This window comes from Orycteropus afer, unplaced genomic scaffold, assembly GCF_000298275.1.
Source record: "Orycteropus afer afer isolate SDZICR_OR568_19922 unplaced genomic scaffold, OryAfe1.0 scaffold00257, whole genome shotgun sequence".
NCBI lineage: Eukaryota > Metazoa > Chordata > Mammalia > Tubulidentata > Orycteropodidae > Orycteropus > Orycteropus afer.
This window is the reverse complement of record NW_006921844.1, coordinates 3325928-3344894: the sequence shown is the minus strand read 5'-3', so window position 1 is coordinate 3344894 and position 18967 is coordinate 3325928.

Sequence of the window (18967 nt, the reverse complement as noted above, 5' to 3'; positions counted from 1 at the left end):
AAAAAAAAAAAAGAAAATACAAATTCTAACAACTAGACCAATCAGTAACATCATAATAGTTGGAGAAAATATTGAAGTTGTCAAGGATTTCATTTTACTTGAATCTATAATGAACACCCATGGAACCAGCAGTCAAGAAATCAAGCAAGGTGTTGCTTTGGCCAAATGTGCTGCGGAAGAGTTGTTTATAGTTTTAAAATGCAAAGATGTCATTGGGGATTAAGGTGCCTGATCCAAGACTTGGTATTTTCAATTGAGTCATATATATACAAAAAGTGAACAATGAATAAGGAAGACAAAAGATGAATCCATGCCTTTAAATTATGGTGTTGGCGAAGAATATTGAATATACCATAAACTGTCAGAAGAGTGAACCAATCTTTCTCAGCAGAAATACAGTCATAATCCTCCTTAGAATTGAGAATGGTGAGATTTTGTCTCACATACTTTAGACATGTCGTTAGGAAGAACTAATCCCTGGAGAAGGACAGCATGCTTTGTAAACAATGTTCTTGTTGTTATAGCCGTTGAGTCGGACCCAACTCATAGCGACCCCTCCTTGGGTTTCTGAGGCAGTATCACTTTGGAAGTAGATTGCCCCATCTTCCTACCGAGGAGTGGCTGGTGGGTTTGAACCACCAGTCTTCTGGTTAGCAGTCAAGTGCCGTTTGCACAAAGCTACCAGAGCTTCAATGAAAAAATAGGATGATCCTCAAGGAGATGGATTGGCATAATGATGGTAGCAATGGGCTCAAACATAGCAAAGATTGTGAGGATGGTGCAGGACTGGGCAGTGTTTCATTCTGTTGTACACAAGGTCACTATGAGTTTGAACCAACCAAATGTCATCTAACAACAACATATCACCAGCAAGGTTGACAGAACCAGAATGCAAACCCAGGTCCAAGAGACTCTAGAAGCACCTCCTTCAGCACAGTATTGACTAGTTGACTGACTTATTTGGGGTGGGGTTTTACAGCTTTAGCCACACAGCCCAGGGAGTTCAAGGATCCTGGCAATGGCCCACACGAGGTGGACTCATTTTTACCCCATGCTGAGGAATAATGGGAACATTGTGGAAAGAACTTGAGCTTAGCTCTCAGGTTTCCACAGTTATTTGTCTTTGTTACCAAACACTAAAGACTTTAAAATTTCACTGTGGTCATATAGGCAGGAAAAATGACCTCATGCTTGCAACCACAAATCGAAAATGTTCTGGAATCTGTAAGATGAACTGCATTTTAATTAGTAGAGAGAAAGAGCAATGAAGACGTTTCTTGGATATTTTTTTCAAACCCTCCCTTGGCTTGCCTTCAGGCCAAAATGTGACAAGTGCCCTAAATCTGATAACAAACACACACTTCTGAAGTCATTGTTAGCTTTCCTAAAATGAAAAAAGAAAAAAAAATCACATTAGTTTCCTGTTACCAGTAAGAGTTCAAGAATGTACAGCCTTGAAATACAGCACATGAGAACACAAGAAGTCATCTTCCATTAAATATTAAAAAGTAAAAATAGAACTCTCAATCCATTTTCCTCTCTGCTTAGGTTTTTTTTGTTGTTGTTTTTTTTTTGTTTGTTTGTTTTGTTTTGTTTTGTTTTGTTTTTTACATTAGGTCCTCAGAACTTTGAACCAGGCAATGTGAAAAGATTTCAGTTTATCCCTAAACTCTAGTCATTGGTTATTGTCCACATACTATTCTTAAGTACTGGGCCAAACTTCCCAGCTAAAGATGAGTTTTCCCACCTGACAGTGGGAGAGTATTAATGCAATATGAATTAGCTACTATATTGACACCTACTTGGGGTTCCAAGGCAGTATCTTTACTGAAGTAGATTGCCCAGTCTTCCTTCCAAGGAGTGGCTGGTGTGTTTGAACTGCCAGCCTTCTGGTTAGCAGTCAAATGCTGTAGGCACTATGCCACTAGAGCTCCTTACTATATCACATGGTTTGTAAAACTCTTGACCATTTACATTGTTGTTGTTGTTAGATGCTGTTGAGTCAGCTTTGACTCATAGCAACCCTATGTACAACAGAAGGGAATACTGCCCCATTTTGCACCATCCTCACAATCTTTGCTAACCTGAGCCCATCATTGCAGCCACTGTGTCAAACCATCTCGTTGAGGGCCTTCCCCTTTTTTGCTGACACTTCATGTTTCCAAGCATGATTTCCTTTTCCAGTGAATGGTCCCTTCTGACAACATCACCAAAGCAGGTGAGATGATGTCTGGTCATTTTTGCTTCCAAGGAACATTCTGGCTGCACTTCTAGCAAGACAGATTTGTTCATTCTTCTGGCATGCCATGATACTTTCAGTATTCTTCACCAACACAACTCAACAGCATCAACTCTTCTTCAGTCTTCTTTATTCATTGTCCAGCTTTCACATGCTTATAAAGGGATTGAAAACTTCATGGCTTGTATTAGGCATACTTTAGTCTTCAAAGAGATAGCTTTGCTCTTCAGCACTTTAAAAAGGTCTTTTGCAGCAGATTTTCCCAGTGCTATAAGATGTCTGATTTCTTAATTTTTGCTTCCATTGGTGTTGATTGTGGAAACAAGTAATATGAAATCTTTGACAACTTCAATCTTTTCTCCATTTATCATGATACTGTTTATTGGTCCAATTGTAAGGTTTTCATTTTCTTTATGTTGAGGTGTAATCCATACTGCAGACTGTGTAGTCTTTAATCTTCATCAGTAAATGCTTCAAATCATCTTCACTTTCAGCAAGCAAGGTTGTATCGTCTGCATATCACACGTTATGAATGAGTCTTCTTCCAATCCTGATGCCACATTCTTCTTCATATAGTCCAGCTATAGTAGGTGCTTCATCAAGGAGAGTGGCAGGAAAAGAAGAAGAGAGAACTTTCATATGTTATATACTTATTATAAGCCACACATTTTCTTGAGAAACTTATACATATGATCTCATTCAATACTCAAATGATTTTTATCTCATATTTTATAGATGAGCACACTGAGAACTGGAAATGTTAATTAACTACATATAAGTTAGAATGGCTTCAGCTGCAACTAAAACATTATGTAACTGAAAATAGTTAATACAGGAGAATTTTTTAATCTAAAATCCCATATAGTAGTATTTACTTTGTAGTAAATAGGCTTTGTGAGTAGTATAGGCTTTGTGAGATAGGTGGTGCTCTGGTGGTATAGTGGTTAAAGCATTCAGCCACTAACCAAAAAGTGGGTGGTTCTCACTCAGTGGAGAAAATGAGAAAGTCTGCTTCTATAAAAATTTACAGCCCTGAAAACCCTATTGAGCAGTTCTACTCTCCCCTATGAGGTCACTATTAGCCAGAATTGAATGGCAGGGAGTTTGGGACTTGGAGCCATAGATCTCTGTCAGGGTTACTTTTCTCTGACATTGTAGCATAAACACAGACATGGACAGCATATACAGAAAAGGTGTGACTGTGTTCCAATAAAACTTTATGTACAAAAACAGACGTTGTTGTATATTTGGCCTTGTTGTGCTAAATTCTGGCCTAAAGCAGTGCTCCTCAAACTATCTGTAGTGAAATTCAGTTTTTGTTTTTGTTTTTGTTTTTCTCTTTAATCTCAAGCATATCATGGATGATACTTTTTTACAAAATACAATAAAATTAAATTACAAGTAGTCCCTGACTTACTTCATGGTTCTGCTCCAATGACTATGCCATATATTAGATCTGAAGTAAGTCTAATACCTCTTTCTTTTTTAGTTTTCATTACTATTGCCTTTTATTATCAGTATCTTTGTAAATCTAATTTTTGAACAAAGGCAAGGGAACATTTGAGAATTACAACATCAGTAAATTATGCATTGCAACATTGTATGTACTACGTATTACTAATGAAAAGATACTTTAAAAAAAAAGAGATGATAATAACTCGAATACTTCATAAATCAGGCCCTACTAGATAATAAACTAAAGAGACTATTTAAAAAAATAAAAAAAAAACCTCACTGCCATCAAGTTGTTTCTGACTCATAACCATCCCCATTGACTTTTTGAGGCTGTAAATCTTTATGAAAGTAGATTTCCTGCCTTCCTTCCATTGGGCAGCTGGTGGGTTTGAACCACTGACCTTCTGGTTAGCGGTCAAGTGCCTTATCCACTACACCACCAGAGCTCCTTAAAAAGGAGCTAAATAGGTCCTTTTTTTTTTTTTTTCATTAGATGCAATAGACAAGAAATTATCCAATAAAGCTATTATTAAAGTTTATTCTCAGTCTCTGTATTTAATTCATATTGGACTGGTAACAAAGAGTTCATAGAATCTCAGCATTCCATAATTGGCACTGAGTAGAAAAGAGATTCAACTGTGTGGATTGCAACAGATTATGGATAACATTTCCAAGAATGGGAATTCCAAAATAATTAATTGTGCTCATGTGGAACCTGTACATAGAAAAAGAGGCAGTTATTCAAATAGGAGAAGGGGATACTGCATGGTTCAAAATCAGGAAAGCTGTATTTCAGTGTTGTGTCATTAAACCACACTTACTCAATCTGTATGCTGAGCAAACAATCCAAGAACCTGGACTATATGAAGACGAACATGGCATCAGGATTGGAGAAATACTTATTAACAACCTGCTATATACAGATGACACTATCTTGCTTGCTGAAAGTGAAGAAGACTTGAAGCACTTACTGATGAAGATCAAAGGCTACTTCCTCCAGTATGGGTTGCACTTCAATGTAAAGAAAACAAAAATCCTCACAACTGGACCAATAAGCAACATAGTGATAAATAGAGAAAATATTGAAATTGTCAAGGATTTCATTTTATTTGGATTGACAATCCCATGGAAGCAGCAGTCAATAAATAAAGCAATGCATTGGCTTGGGAAAATCTGCTGCAAAAGACCTCTTTGAAGTATTAAAGAGAAAAGATATGGCTTTGAATACTAAAGTGCACCTGGACTAAGCTGTGATATTTTCAATCATCTCACATGCATGCAAAAGCTGGACGATGAATAAGGAAGACCAAAGAAGAATCCATGCTTTTGAATTATGGTATTGGCAAAGAACATTGAATATAGTGTGCACTATTGGAAGAATAAGGAGCTTTGGTAGCATAGTACCTAAAGCACTTGACTGCTAACCAGAAGACCGGTGGTTCAAACCCACCAGCCACTCCTTGGAAGGAAGATGGGGCAATCTACTTCCATAGTGATACTGCCTTGAAAACCCAAGGAGGGGTCGCTATGAGTTGAGTCTGACTCAATGACACATAACAACAACCATAAAAACAACATTGGAAGAATGAACAAATATTTCTTGGAAGACATACAGCCACAATTCTCCTTCAAAGCAAGAATGGTGAGATTTCATCATTCATACTTTGGTCATGTTATCAGGAAGGAACAGTTCCTGGAGAAGGACATCTTGCTTAGTAATATAGAGGGTTAATGAAAAAGGAGAAGGCCCTCAATGAGATGGCTTGACACAGTAGCTGCAACAATGGGCTCAAACAACAATGACTGTGAGGATGGTACAAGGCTGACTGGAGAGTGTGTCGTTCTGCTGTACATAGGATCTCTATGAGTTGGAATCAACTCGATACCACTCAACAACAACAACAACCAAACACAGTTTGAAGAATTAGATATTCATTTTCTGCTCTAGCAATAATCCAGAGATAGGCAGTTCTAACTACTTAACAATGTTATTTGGAATCCTTTTCCATCTTTGTATTTTGTAATCCTCAACATTTGTCTGTCTTTATGGATCAAGATTAGTGCCACAGTTACGATCATTCCTTAACATAACAGTGTCCAAAGAGGGAAGGGAGGAGTGGCAAAGAAAACTTTTTTCTTAAGCTATTATGTCTTTCACTGGCAGAAGGAAATTTTCCAAGCAGCAAATTGCTTTTTGTGTCTCATTAACTATGAGTCCCATGACTCATACCTACACCGTCTCTAGCAAAGAGGTTTAGAGATGCCATGTTTGGCTTATCCCAATGCAGTTAATCTCGTTGGGCTGCACCCAGAACCACTTGATCAAAATTAATATCTTATAAACTAAGAAAGAAGAGGAGAACACCAGTCTCAAGAATGTTCATAAGGAAAGACAATTATTTAGGTAAGAACTAAGCTTGCAGTTCAATTTGTCCAACTCACACACTACTCTTTCCATCTTAGCTGTCTATCCAGTGACAGAATCCTCCTTCTACTGGCTTAATGATCATGTATATGGAGCTTTTGAATTTATAGTATGCCTCTGTTCTGGTGGCATAGTTCCTAAGGCATATGACTGCTAACCAGAAGGCTGGTGGTTCAAACCCACCAGCTACTCCTTGGAAGGAAGATTGGGCAATTTATTTCCATAGGATACCACCTTGGAAACCCAAAGATGGGTTGCTGTTGGTATGAGTTGAATTGACACACTGGCAGTGAAGTTTTTTTTTTTTTTAATGTCCATATTTTAAAATTTGAGTGCCAATGCTCTCAACGTGTTTGTACTGATACTGTGTCAGAGGAGGGAATTTAAGCTGAGGGATGCTTGAAATCACACAACAGGAAGTGGCATCATTAGAACTGTGGCCTAAGGCTTCTGACACTCCTGAGCAAATTCTTCTCAAAGTGTTTGACCATTTTTTCTGATCTGATCTATCATCTCCATCAAAACAACAGCCAGGCAATCTAGGCAAAAGGACAACATACATGTTGTTAGTGTGAATTGACCAGTTGTCAATAGAAAAGACCCCTTGTTGTTTATCTGGATAGTCTTCTGTAAGGTTACCTACCTTCCTGATTTACCTGAGACTTAAGGGCTTCCTGAGATGTAGAACTTTCTGTTTTTAAATACGGGCAGTTTCAGTTTTCAATTTTAAAACTGAAGTTTTGGGAAAATTCAGACAAGTTCACCATCCTAATTCCAAGCCTTTATCTACTGTTGAAATGTGCTTTTGTATATTTTTTGCCATCCTAAATTTGCAGGCTCCTAGTTTTCCTAGAAAATCTATAAATTATGTCTAATTATGTCTTCTCAATGGCATTTTTTTCACAATTAAAATATCTGTATTAAAATGTATTAAGAGCAAATATATCTTAAGTGTTCTTTGTTTCTTCCTCAGCTAAGAATTACCTTAGGAAATTTTTAGAAATATTTTCCTGGTCCTGTAAAGAAGCACTCAGAAAAGACTTTGTAAATTTTTATTTCTATTTTTTTTCTACCAGGTACCAAGCTGAGCATGGGCACATGGCAGCAGGTCTCAGAAACTAATCCCGTGAGATGAATGTATGTAAAGAAGCTCCAACTCCCTCCACTGGTTCTCAACTGTTGATCTTGGACTGGAGATTAGAAATCACCTAAGAGCCTTTACCAATAAAAAGTAATTCACTGGACTTACGCTACTCCTATATAGGGTGAGGGAAATGGGGGAGAGAGGGACATGTGGGTGGCTTTGGGATTCAGGAACCTATACAGTTCACAAAGTTACCCAATTATTCCTGACAAGCAGCCAGCTTCAGAAGCAACTGGCTAGAAGTTGGCATTCAACCTGTGTAAGTGGCAACTAAAATTGTAATTGTGCTGTTAAAAGACAACCTTACAAAATTGCAAAATTGTGCATCTTTATCTTTCTTCCTTTTTCTTTCTGTCTTGTCTTTTCTTCCTCCTTTTCTACCTCTTTTTCAATGGTAGCAGTTCATGTGAACACTGGGAGCAATTTTGGGAAATGTCCACAGAATGGGTTTTGAAATGGATCTAAGTATGCCTTCTAGAAACTCAGATGGATATTTATAACTTAATTTCTATGGTAACAAAAGATTTGAACAGAATCTTGGAAGGAAGAGATCTCTGTTTTCTCCCGTTACCTCTCCAACTGCGTTATTCTTCCACTCTTATGTTCCCTCCTGTTCTCCTCACCTCATACCTCTATGTTCTGTGCTCACCTGAGAGTCAATGGACATAAGGCTAGCTGATTTATAGTGCTCATTATGCCACCAATTTCTTGGCTGAGCCAGGCAACGGACATGAAAATTAGTGACAAATCACAACTTTGCTTTTTCTAATATGTCAAAAGTAAGCCCCAAAGCAGTAAAGGTTCTCATTAGGGCCTTTTTAACTGATCAGACTGATTCTACTTTTTTAAGCCACTAGAATAGTTAATACAATGTTTGGGACAACACAATTTCCATTGGGGCACAATCAAAAAGGAAGCTACTTTCTTTAATCTCTTTCCTTACATCAACCTGAAGCAGAGTAGAGGTCCCACTGGGATTCCTGCTCATCAGCTCTGCCTCTTAGAAAAGGGAGATTTTTGCCTAGACAGCTCCAAGGAGTCCCAAATCAAAGGTAAAACAATTAGCACACATTAGTCATCACAAGGAGGGTACTAAAAGCATAATCCTCTTAGAACTGGAACAAATTAAGCTGAAAGTAGCAATATAAAATCAAGCAGAAAAAGACCACACAAGTTCAAGGAAGATGAGAGGACTCTGCTCTAAAGTTCCAAATCTTGCCATCTGAAAGGGGCTCCAAGCCTTCTCCAGCTTGAGTCTAGACACACAAATTACACTGCCTATGACAAACTAATTGCTGTAGAGTTGAATCTGACTCATGGCGACCTCATGCAGTCAGAGTAGAACTGTGCTCTGTAGTTTGTTCAAACTTCCAAATGGGTCCGGCCATCGGCCAAATTTAGAGCGGAGATGTCTGCCTTTCACATCTCCACCTTGAGACTCCTTTCTCCTGTTTTACTTTTTGAGCTGCAGTTTTGAAGTCAGAGCTGTCTGGGAAGAACAAGTATGTCATACAATAAGTTAAACTGCTATCACACTGGAAGGATGTAGGATGGGACCACCATGAGGAAAGACATACTATTATATACTAGGAGTCAATGAGGAATATGCTTGGATTTGAAAGATGGAGCAGAGGTCTCTTTACCTCTTCTCTTGGGTGAATGGCCTTTCATGGGCCCCTGTGTGTTCTCTTTTTATCTCTTCTCTACCTCTTTATTAAGTGGGAGCTCTGGTGGCATAGTGCCTAAGGCATTTGACTGCCAACCATAAGGCTGGCAGTTCAAACCCATCAGCCATTCCTTAGAAGGAAGATTGGGCAATCTACCTATGTAGAGGTACCACCTCAGAAACCCAATGAGGGGTTGCTATGAGTCGGAAATGACTCGACAGCAGTGAGTGAGTAAGTGACCGTTTTATTACAGTCTTTCAGTTTCCCAGCCATATCCCACAGTTCCCCTTATCACAGACAGTTCCATTTAAGGTCAGCATCTTTCTCCCTTGAGACAATTAATTCCTCAGGGCATTAGAGGACTGCTTCAAGAAATTATGAACTTCTCTCTCTCTTATTTCAACAAAGCACGAACTGGTGTGATATTGTGTTGGATGATGGCCTTCACACTAGAATGGAGGATAAGACGGGTTAAAGGAACTGAAGAGGACAGAGAACAGAGAATCCATCCTGCCACAAAAAACTGCATATTGTTTGGGTGCTAAAAGAGAATATGTGAGACAAAACAATGCTTAAAACACAGGAATAAATGGTAAACTTTCATGTCAGTGTGGGGAATACTGCAGATAGAAGTATCTTCCCAGATCCAATATCTCTCTACTTATATAGTTGAAACCTCTTCCAAATATAATCAGGTTTCTTACTATGATAGGAACCCAAAGTATATACTTAACTCCTTTAGTTTATTTTAAAAATAATGCCAGTGCCAATTTCTGTGGAGTTGATTCTGAGTCATGGTGACCCTATGTGTGTCAGAGTAGAACTGTGTATCAGAGAAAACCCCAGCTCCACAGTGTTTAAAATAGCTGATTTTTCCTAAATAGATCACTAGATCTTTCTTCTGAGGTATCTCTGTGTAAACTCAAATCTCTAGCCTTTTGGTTAGCAGTCAAGTATATTAACCATTTCCACCATGTAGTTTTTCATGTTGTTAGGTGCCATCGAGCCGTCTCTGACTCATAGTTGTCTCTGACTCATATCTGCTCGTATACACAGCAGAACAAAACACTGCCCAGCCCTGAGCTAGCTCCATGATTCTTGTTATACTTGAGCCCATTGCCACTGCCACCATGTCAATCCATCTCATTGAGGGTCTTACCCTCTTTCGTCAACCCTCCACCTTACCAAGCATGATATCCTTCTCCAGGGAATGGTCACTTCTGACAACATGACCAAAGTATGTGAGACAAAGCCTGGCCATTCTCTCCTCCAAGGAGCATTCTGGCTGACTTCTTCCAGGACAGACCTGCTAGTTCTTTTAGCAGTCCATGGTATTTTCAGCATTCTTTGCCAACACCACAGCTCAAAGGCATCAATTCTTCTTTGGTCTTCCTTATTCATTGTCCAGCTCTCACATGCATATGAGATGATTGAAAATACCATGACTTGTGTCAGGTGCACTTTAGTCCCCAAGGAAACATCTTTGCTCTTTAGCAGTTGAAAGAGTTCTTTTGTAGCCGATTTGCCTGTTGCTGTTGTTGTTATGTGCTGTTGAGTTGGACCCATCTCATAGCGACCTCCTTAGATTGCTGAGGCAGTATCACTACAGAAGTAGATTGCCCAACCTTCCTTCCAAGGTGTGGCTTGTGGGTTTGAACAGCCAGCTTTCTGGTTAGCAGTCAAGTGCTTTTAGGCACTACGCCAATTTGCCTAGTGCTATACCCCACCAACCACTCCTCGGAAGGAAGATGGGGCAATCTACTTCCGCAGTGATACTGCCTCAGCAATCCAAGGAGGGGTCGTTATGAGTCGGCCTGACTCAATGGCACATAACAACAGCAAAATACATCATCTGATGTCCTGACTGCTGCTTCCATTGGTGTTGATTATAGAACCAACCAATGTAAAGTCTTTGACAATTTCAATCTTTTCTCTATTTATGGTAATGTTGCTTATAGGTCCTGTTGTGAGGATTTTTGTTTTCCTTATATTGAAATGTAATCCATACTGCAGACTGTATTCTTCAATCTTCATCAGTAAGTACTTCAAGTCATCCTCACTTTTAGCAAGCAAAGTTGTGTCATCAGCATATCGCAGGTTGTTAATGATTCTTCCTCCAATCCTGATGTCACATTCTCCTTCCTATAACCCAGCTTCTCAGATTATTTGCTCAGCATACAGATTGAATAAGAGTGGTGAAAGGATACAACCCTAACACACTCCCTTATGATTTTAAACCATGCAATGTTCCCTTTTTCTGTTCAAATGGCAGCTTCCTTGTCTATGTACAGGTTCCTCATGAGTACAATTAAGTGTTCTGGAATTCCCATTCTTCTCAATGTTTTCCACAATTTGTTATGATTCACACAATCAAATGCTTTTGCATAGTCAATAAATGCTTTGGCATAGTCACCATCTAGAGACTCCTCAAAAATAATATTACTAGAAGCATCAAAAATAATGCTGCCACACATCTGTCAGTTTGTCAAAGTATGGTAGCTAGCATGTTGCTGTGATGCTGGAAGCTATGCCACTGATATTTCAAGTACCAGCAGGGTCACCCATGGTAAACAGGTTACAGCAGAGCTTCTAGACTAAGACTAGGAAGGATGACCTGGTGATATACTTCTTAAAAAATTGGCCAGTGAAAATCTTATGAAAAGAAATAGAACCCTGTCTAATATAATGCCAGAAGATGAGCCCCCCAAGTTGGAAGTCATTCAAAACACAATTGCAAAAGAACTGCCTCCTCAAAATAGAGTTGACCTTAATGAAGTAGTAGGAATAAAGCTTTCAGGATCTTCATTTGCTAATGTGGCATGACTCAAAATGAGGTGCGAACATCTGTTAATAATTGTAAGATGGCATATACAAAGTACAAATCTAGGAAAATTGAAGTCATCAAAAACAAAATGAAACAAACAAAAAATTGATATCCTATACATTGATATGCTCAAATGGACTAGTATTGGCCATTTTGAATCAGAAAAATATGGTCTACTATGCTAGGAATGACAAATTGAGGTAGAATGGTGTCACAATCATTGTCAAAAAGAGCATTTCAAAATCTGTCAGAAATACAATACTGTCAGTGACAGGATAATATCCATATACTTACAAGGAAGACCAGTTAATATGATTATTATTCAAATTTACACAGAAACACTAATGCCAATGATGAAGTAATTGAAGATTTTTACCAACTTCTGAAGTGAGATATTCATCAAAAATATAACAAAAATGCATTGTTAATTACTAGTGATTACAATTCAAAAGTTGGAAAGAAAGAAGAAGGATCATTAGTTGGAAACTATGGCCTTGGTGATAGAAATGACATGGTAGATCACATGATAGAACTATGGAAGACTAACAACTTAGTCATTGGAAATATCTTTTTCAACAATATAAAAGATGAGTATACACCCAGACCTCACTAAATGGAATACATAAGAAAAAAATCAACTACATTTGTAGAAAGAAACAATGGAGAAGCTTAATATCATTAGTCAGAACAAAGCCAGATGTTGAATGTAGAACAGACCATCAATTGCTCATATGCAAGTTCAATCTGAAGCTGAAGAAAATTCAAAAGAAAGAGCCAAAATACCAACTTGAGTGTATCCCACCAGAATTTAGACACCATCTCAAGAATAGATTTGACACATTGAATACTAATGACCGAGGACATCATACATGAAGAAAACAAAAGGTCATCAAAAAAACAGACAGAAAGAAAAGACCAAATTGAATGTCAGAAGAGACTCTGAAACTTGCTCTTAAACATAGCGTAGCTAAATGGAATGAAATAAATGATCAAATAAAAGAGCCGATCCAAAGATTTCAAAGAGCTATTTGAGAAGCAAGTTGAGAAGAAAAGTAAAGTAATATGATGAAATGTGCAAAGTCCTTGAGTTAGAAAACCAAACTAGGCAAACGCACTTGATATATATCATATTGAAAGAACTGAAGAAAAACTTCAAGCCTTGGATGGCAATATGGAAGGTTTTCAAAATGTGGAATGACGCAGGAAGCAGCAAAAGAAAATGAAAGGAATAACAGAGTAATTGCTCCAGAAAGAATTGATTGACATCCAATCATGTCAGGAGGTAGCATATGTTTTGGTTACCTACTATCACTCTGACAAGAATATATCACAAATGAGATGCTTTAACAAACAGGAGTTTATTCTCTTACAGTTTATAGGCTTAAGTCTGAGTTCAAAGTGGTAGGCTCTATGGGCTGGGTGAAAGCCCCTCAACCTTGGTCTTCAGCTCTGCTTCCTGCTCCCGGCCCACGGGAGCTAGAGGCTTTTCTTCACTCAGACAGCTGGTGGCTGCTGAGACTAACAAGCCCAAGATTGACAAGGAAAAAAACACAGTCCCGATGTTACCAAACCACATGGCAGGCCATTAATTCAGGTACACTGAAAGTCCCAACGTTGGTAGAGCATGGCAAGCTGCTGAACAACAGCATGGTTACTTGCAGGGTTCAAGTGTGCCATAAGCTAGAGACCATTCCCCAAGGCTTCTCCTTACATACGGGAAGCAGACCACATCCCTAAGGCAGCTACTCAGCTGCTCACAGTAGGTTACACCATGGAGTTAATTACCAGTCTCATCATTGCTAATAACTACCATCAGCTGCCCAGCCACTCAACCAAGCCCAGCCACGTTGACACACAAACTTAACTACCAAATTCCACCCCTTGTCAATTTGGCAGCTCTACAGATTATCAATGGTTGGCATCTGTACAGATCTCCTTCACTGGGTGGATACAGTCCCCTAGTTCTTCATCCCTTTGGTCTGGTGGGCCCTGTTCCTCTCCCTCATGGGCCCCCTCACTCTTGGGAAGTGGCTATAATTTCATCCCACTGGCTCACATGAATGAGCAGCCCCACACTCCAGAACCAAGTTGGTGAAGGCCTGACTCTTTGAAACCTAGGGGGCTATGGTGGTTCCATCCCCAGAAGCCACGGTCCTATGCTTTGAGGCTGAGAAGCTCTGCTTCCCATTTTCTTGGTCTCTCCACTTCTGCCAATTAATGGCCTAGAGCAACCCACTCCACCAGGAATCTTCCTGCCCAAAGTACACTTAGCTTTCTTGCAATGTGGGCTGGTCAACCTGTTACTCCATTTCATGCCAGTCTCTTCTACCAATTAATGCCCAAAAGGAACCCATTCTACCAGGAAGCTGCCTACCCAGTGACACCCTGTTTTCTCCTCTGTGGGCTGGTAAGCCTGTTTCTGACTCATGCCAGTTCTCTTGGCTCTGCTCCTGCGGTCTCTCATGCTGCACACTGGGGTCTATCCACCAGGGTCTTGGGTCAAAGATGCACTTCACTCCTGTTTCCACATTTTAGGTATCTGTCAGAGAAGTACCCCACTCTCTTGATACCATATTGGCACCTGTACAGATCTTCTCCTCTGGATGGCTCTCATCCCCTAATCCCTAAGTGGTGACTTCATCACCTTGGCCTGGTGGGTCCCATTTCTCTACCTCTTAGGCATGGTAGCCCTGCCCCATTTCTCTTAGGCAGAGGCTATGGCTCCATCCCCCTGGTCCACATGAACGAGCAGCCCCACACTCCAAAATGGGCAAAATGTTGAATGATGCAGGAAACAGCAAAAGAAGATGAAAGAATACACAGAATAATTGAGCCAGAATGAATTGATTGACATCCAATCATTTCAGGAGGTAGCATATGATAAAGAGCTGATGGTACTGAATAAAGAAGTCCAGGTTGCACTGATGTCACTGGCAAAAAAACAAGTCTCCAGGAATCAACAGAATACCAATTGAGATGTTTCAATAAACTGATGCAATGCTGAAAGTACTCACTACTCTACACCAAGAAATTGGCAAGACAGCTATCTGGTCAACTGACTGGAAGAGATCCATATACATTCTCATTCCAAAGGAAGATTATCCAACAGAATCATGTGGAAATCATTAGTGTCTGGTGGCATAGTGCCTAAAACATTTGACTGCTAACCAGAAGGCTGGAGGTTCAAACCCACCAACCACTCCTGGAAAGGAAGACTGGGAGGGGTCGCTATAAGTTGGATCTGACTCAATGGCAGTGAGTTGTTTGTTTGTTTTTTAATATCACAAGCAAGTAAAATTATAGTAAAGATAATTCAAAACAATTACAGCAGTACAACAGGGAACTGTCAGAAATTCAAGCTGGATTCAGGAAAGGAAATAAAATGAGGGATATCATTGCTAATGTCAGATGGATCTTGGCTGAAAATGGAGAATACAGGAAAGATATTTACTTGTGTTTCATCAACTATGCAAAGGCACTTGACTGTATGGATCATAACAAATTATGGATAACATTGCAAAGAATGATAATTCCAGAACACTTAATTGCAGTCAATTGCAGTCAAGAGGCTGTTCAAACAGAACAAGGGGATACTGCATGGTTTAAAATCAGGAGGGATGTGCATTAAAGTTGTATCCTTGCTCTGTGTGCTGAGCAAGTAATCTGAGAAGCTAGAGTATATGAAGAAGGACATGACATCAAGATTGGAGGAAGGTTCATTAACAACATGCAATATGCAGATGAAACAATCTTGCTTACTGAAAGTAAAGAAGACTTGAAACACCAATGAAGATCAAAAACTACAGACTTCAGTATGGATTACATCTCAACATGAAGAAAACAAAAATCCTCACAACCGGACCAATAAGCAACATCATGATGAACAGAGAAAAAAAATGACATCGCCAAGGATTTTATTTTACTGGCATCCAGAATCAATGCCTACAGAAGCAGCAGTCAAGAAATCAAATGACTTATTGCATTAGGCAAATCCCCTGCAAAATACCTCTTTAAAGCATTAAAAACCAAGTTTCACAGTGAAACTAAGATGTCCCTTAGAAATTCAAGTTGGATTCAGGATACTCAGATAATATTTTAAATCATCTTATATACATGTGAAAGCTGGACAGTCGATAAGGAAGACTGAAGAAGAACCAATTTCTTTGAATTATTATGCTTGTAAAGAATATTGAATATACCATGGACTGCTGAGAGAATGATAAAATCTGTCTTGGAAGAAGCACAGCCACAAAGCTCCTTAGAAGTGAGGATGACAAGACTTTGTGTCAAGTACTTTGGACATGTTGTCAGGAGGGACCAGTCCCAGGAGAACGACATCATGCTTGGTAAAGTAGAGCATCAGAAAAAAGGGGAAGACCCTCAAGGAGATAGATTGGTACAGTGGTTATAACAATGAGTCAAAGACAGCCACAGTTTGTGACAATGACACAGGATCATTCTGTTGTACATAGGGGTCACTATGATTTGGAAGTGACTCAGCAGCACCTAAGAACAAGTTAGTTGCTGGGGTTTTTAAACCAAAATTTTGGCCACTTTCTTCCTCTCAGGATATCATCATTGGAAACAGATAATATAATGCTAGAAGGCAAGGCAAGAGGCAGGTGGTCTTTGTTGAGACTCATACCTGCAAATTCCCCAGAGCCCTGCCACCTTAGTGCTGTTTGCCTGCAGGTCATATCAGGAAGGTGTTTGATTTACCCTGTCATGGCAGAGATCAGGTCATGTGATTGTGAACTCTGTGCCATTTCCAAAATGGAAAAGATTCAGTTTTCCATGAGATTATTAGCTTTCCTCCTGTCCAGACCCAACAAATGAAAACCAGATTTGCATGTATAAATAACAATCAAGCGCTGAAATGATTTATTTAGTAAAGTTACTGTTTTGGAAACTAAATTGATGTGTCATGTCAAGATCCTATCTGCCCTTCACTCACATGGCAAAGGAGATTTCTCTGGGGTCTACTAGGGAAAAAAAAAAAAAGTTTGAATCCTATTAATAGTTTAGCCCTGCCACATGAGAATACAGTGGAATCCAGCTATGAGAATAAAAGCTGAAAAAAAAAAAGTTTCTGAGAACATCCTGATAGTAGCATGTGCTATTTCTTATTGTATTCAAGACACACATGAATAACTCTCCTCGCAGAAGGAAAGGAAACAAAGCAAAGGGCAACATATTTTCCCACTGTGCAAATTTCCTTCCTCAAGTGGAAATAGTTAGAATTGGAAGGCAAATCCTATGGTCATTACTTGTCAGAACACTGACATGATGACAGCTTCAAAGGTGTGTCAGCTTACACTTGTGCATGCTCTTTTAAGAAAGACAATAGGCATTGAAAAATTAAACACTGCATCAAAGTCTTCCAATGTTATTGAGACAAGTCTATAGAAAACTCCAACCAGGATGCAGGACTGTTTCTGCGTCCATTATGATGAGGGTTCAGTGCATGAGAATCTTTGTCTAAGACTTTCACGAGACAACATGCAGTTCCAGACCTGAGTGGCATTGGCATTTTCAGAGATGGTAACTACAGTGACTGCAAAGTCATATGAGATTCATTCCAGACATCCTCCTGGCACTGCACTCAGGCTTCTAATTGGGATGAACTCTAAATGTTCAGGGGCTTCACTGTGGTGCCACTCAGTAGAAAGTGGCCTTGCATAGTTGATAGGACTGATTTGGAATCCATTTGATTTCCTAAGACCAGAAGGCAGAGTGGACCTGCAGAAGAGCTCATGCATTAGACCAAGTTCTAACACTATTATCTAGCAGCTGAATGGCATTTAAATGAATTGCTTAATCTCTTTGAACACCAGTTTCTTCATATTTGCAAAATGGAAATAGTAATATCTTCCTTGCAAGGCTATTGTAAACATTAGAGATATAGCACATGTTCTGGATATTTAGGAAGCACTCAAACAATGGTATCTTATTTATATATGTGTCTATCTATCTATCTACTTAGTTATTTTCTTACTACAGCACCTATTGAATCTCTTTTTAGTAGGGATTCTTAACTTATGATCTAAAGACCCAACGGGACCGAACTCATCTACCTTCCACTGAACTGATATGCAAAGTCTCATGCATATGAACATTTTTCTGGATATGAGGGTCCATAAATTTCATAATATGCTTAAAGGAGCCACAATGAAAAGAAAAGATTAAAACCACTGCTTTCTGATATGGTTTCACCTATATGTTGACCCCAGAGCATGACATGGAAGGAGAACATAAATTGTGACTCTTTTTCTCAGTTATGTGTGTGCTACATCTAGTTGTTCTTTCTCTAAAAGTTCTGGGTGTATATGGATATGTGAATGTTTGCATGGACATAAAATTCTCATGGGTTTAGGGAATACTAATTTTATGATGAGCCACAAGTTTACTGAGAAAAGACAGAATAATTGTGGAATCAAAGAAGTGATGACAGATGTTCTTCCCTTGGGATACTATGGGAAGTACACCAGGGGAGGAAGCAGAGGGGTCTTGGAGGTGAATAGAGCTGGGGCAAAACTAAAAGTACTTAGGCATTCATTTTGACCGAGGACTTGCTAGACACAGAGTCTTGATTGGACTTGGTGGGAGGATTGGTACTTGGAATGTGAGATGGGTGCCCACTTTGGAGAGGCATGAGGAATTAAGATGGAATAATGTATATTATCATTAAAGGAGATACAATGACATGTTCTGGAAGAGAGAAATACCCAAGGTAGAGACAAATTATAGAAATGAGGCAGAAAACTCACAGAGATTTAGGCAGAATTGAAGAAAAATCCATACATTGTTGTTTGCTGTTTAAATTGGCTTTTCTTAGCCCAAATGCCACTTGTGAAACTCTCCCTAGGGAAATAGGGCCATGTTTTGCTTGGAGTAGAGTGGTAAAGGAGGACCATATGAAATTACAAGATGACAATCTTAAGTGGGACCTCAAGAATTTTGGTCAAGAACTTGAAAAAAACATACACACACACACACATACACACACATATATACACATAAATACATGCACATACATATATACACACATGCATACATATGTTGTTGTTGTTGTTAAGTGCCGTTGAGTCGTTTCCGACTCATAGCAACCCCATGCACAGCAGAACAAAACACTGCCCGATCCCGCGCCAGCCCCACAATCCCTGCTATACTTGAGCCCATCATCGCAGCCACCATGTCAATCCATCTCGTTGAA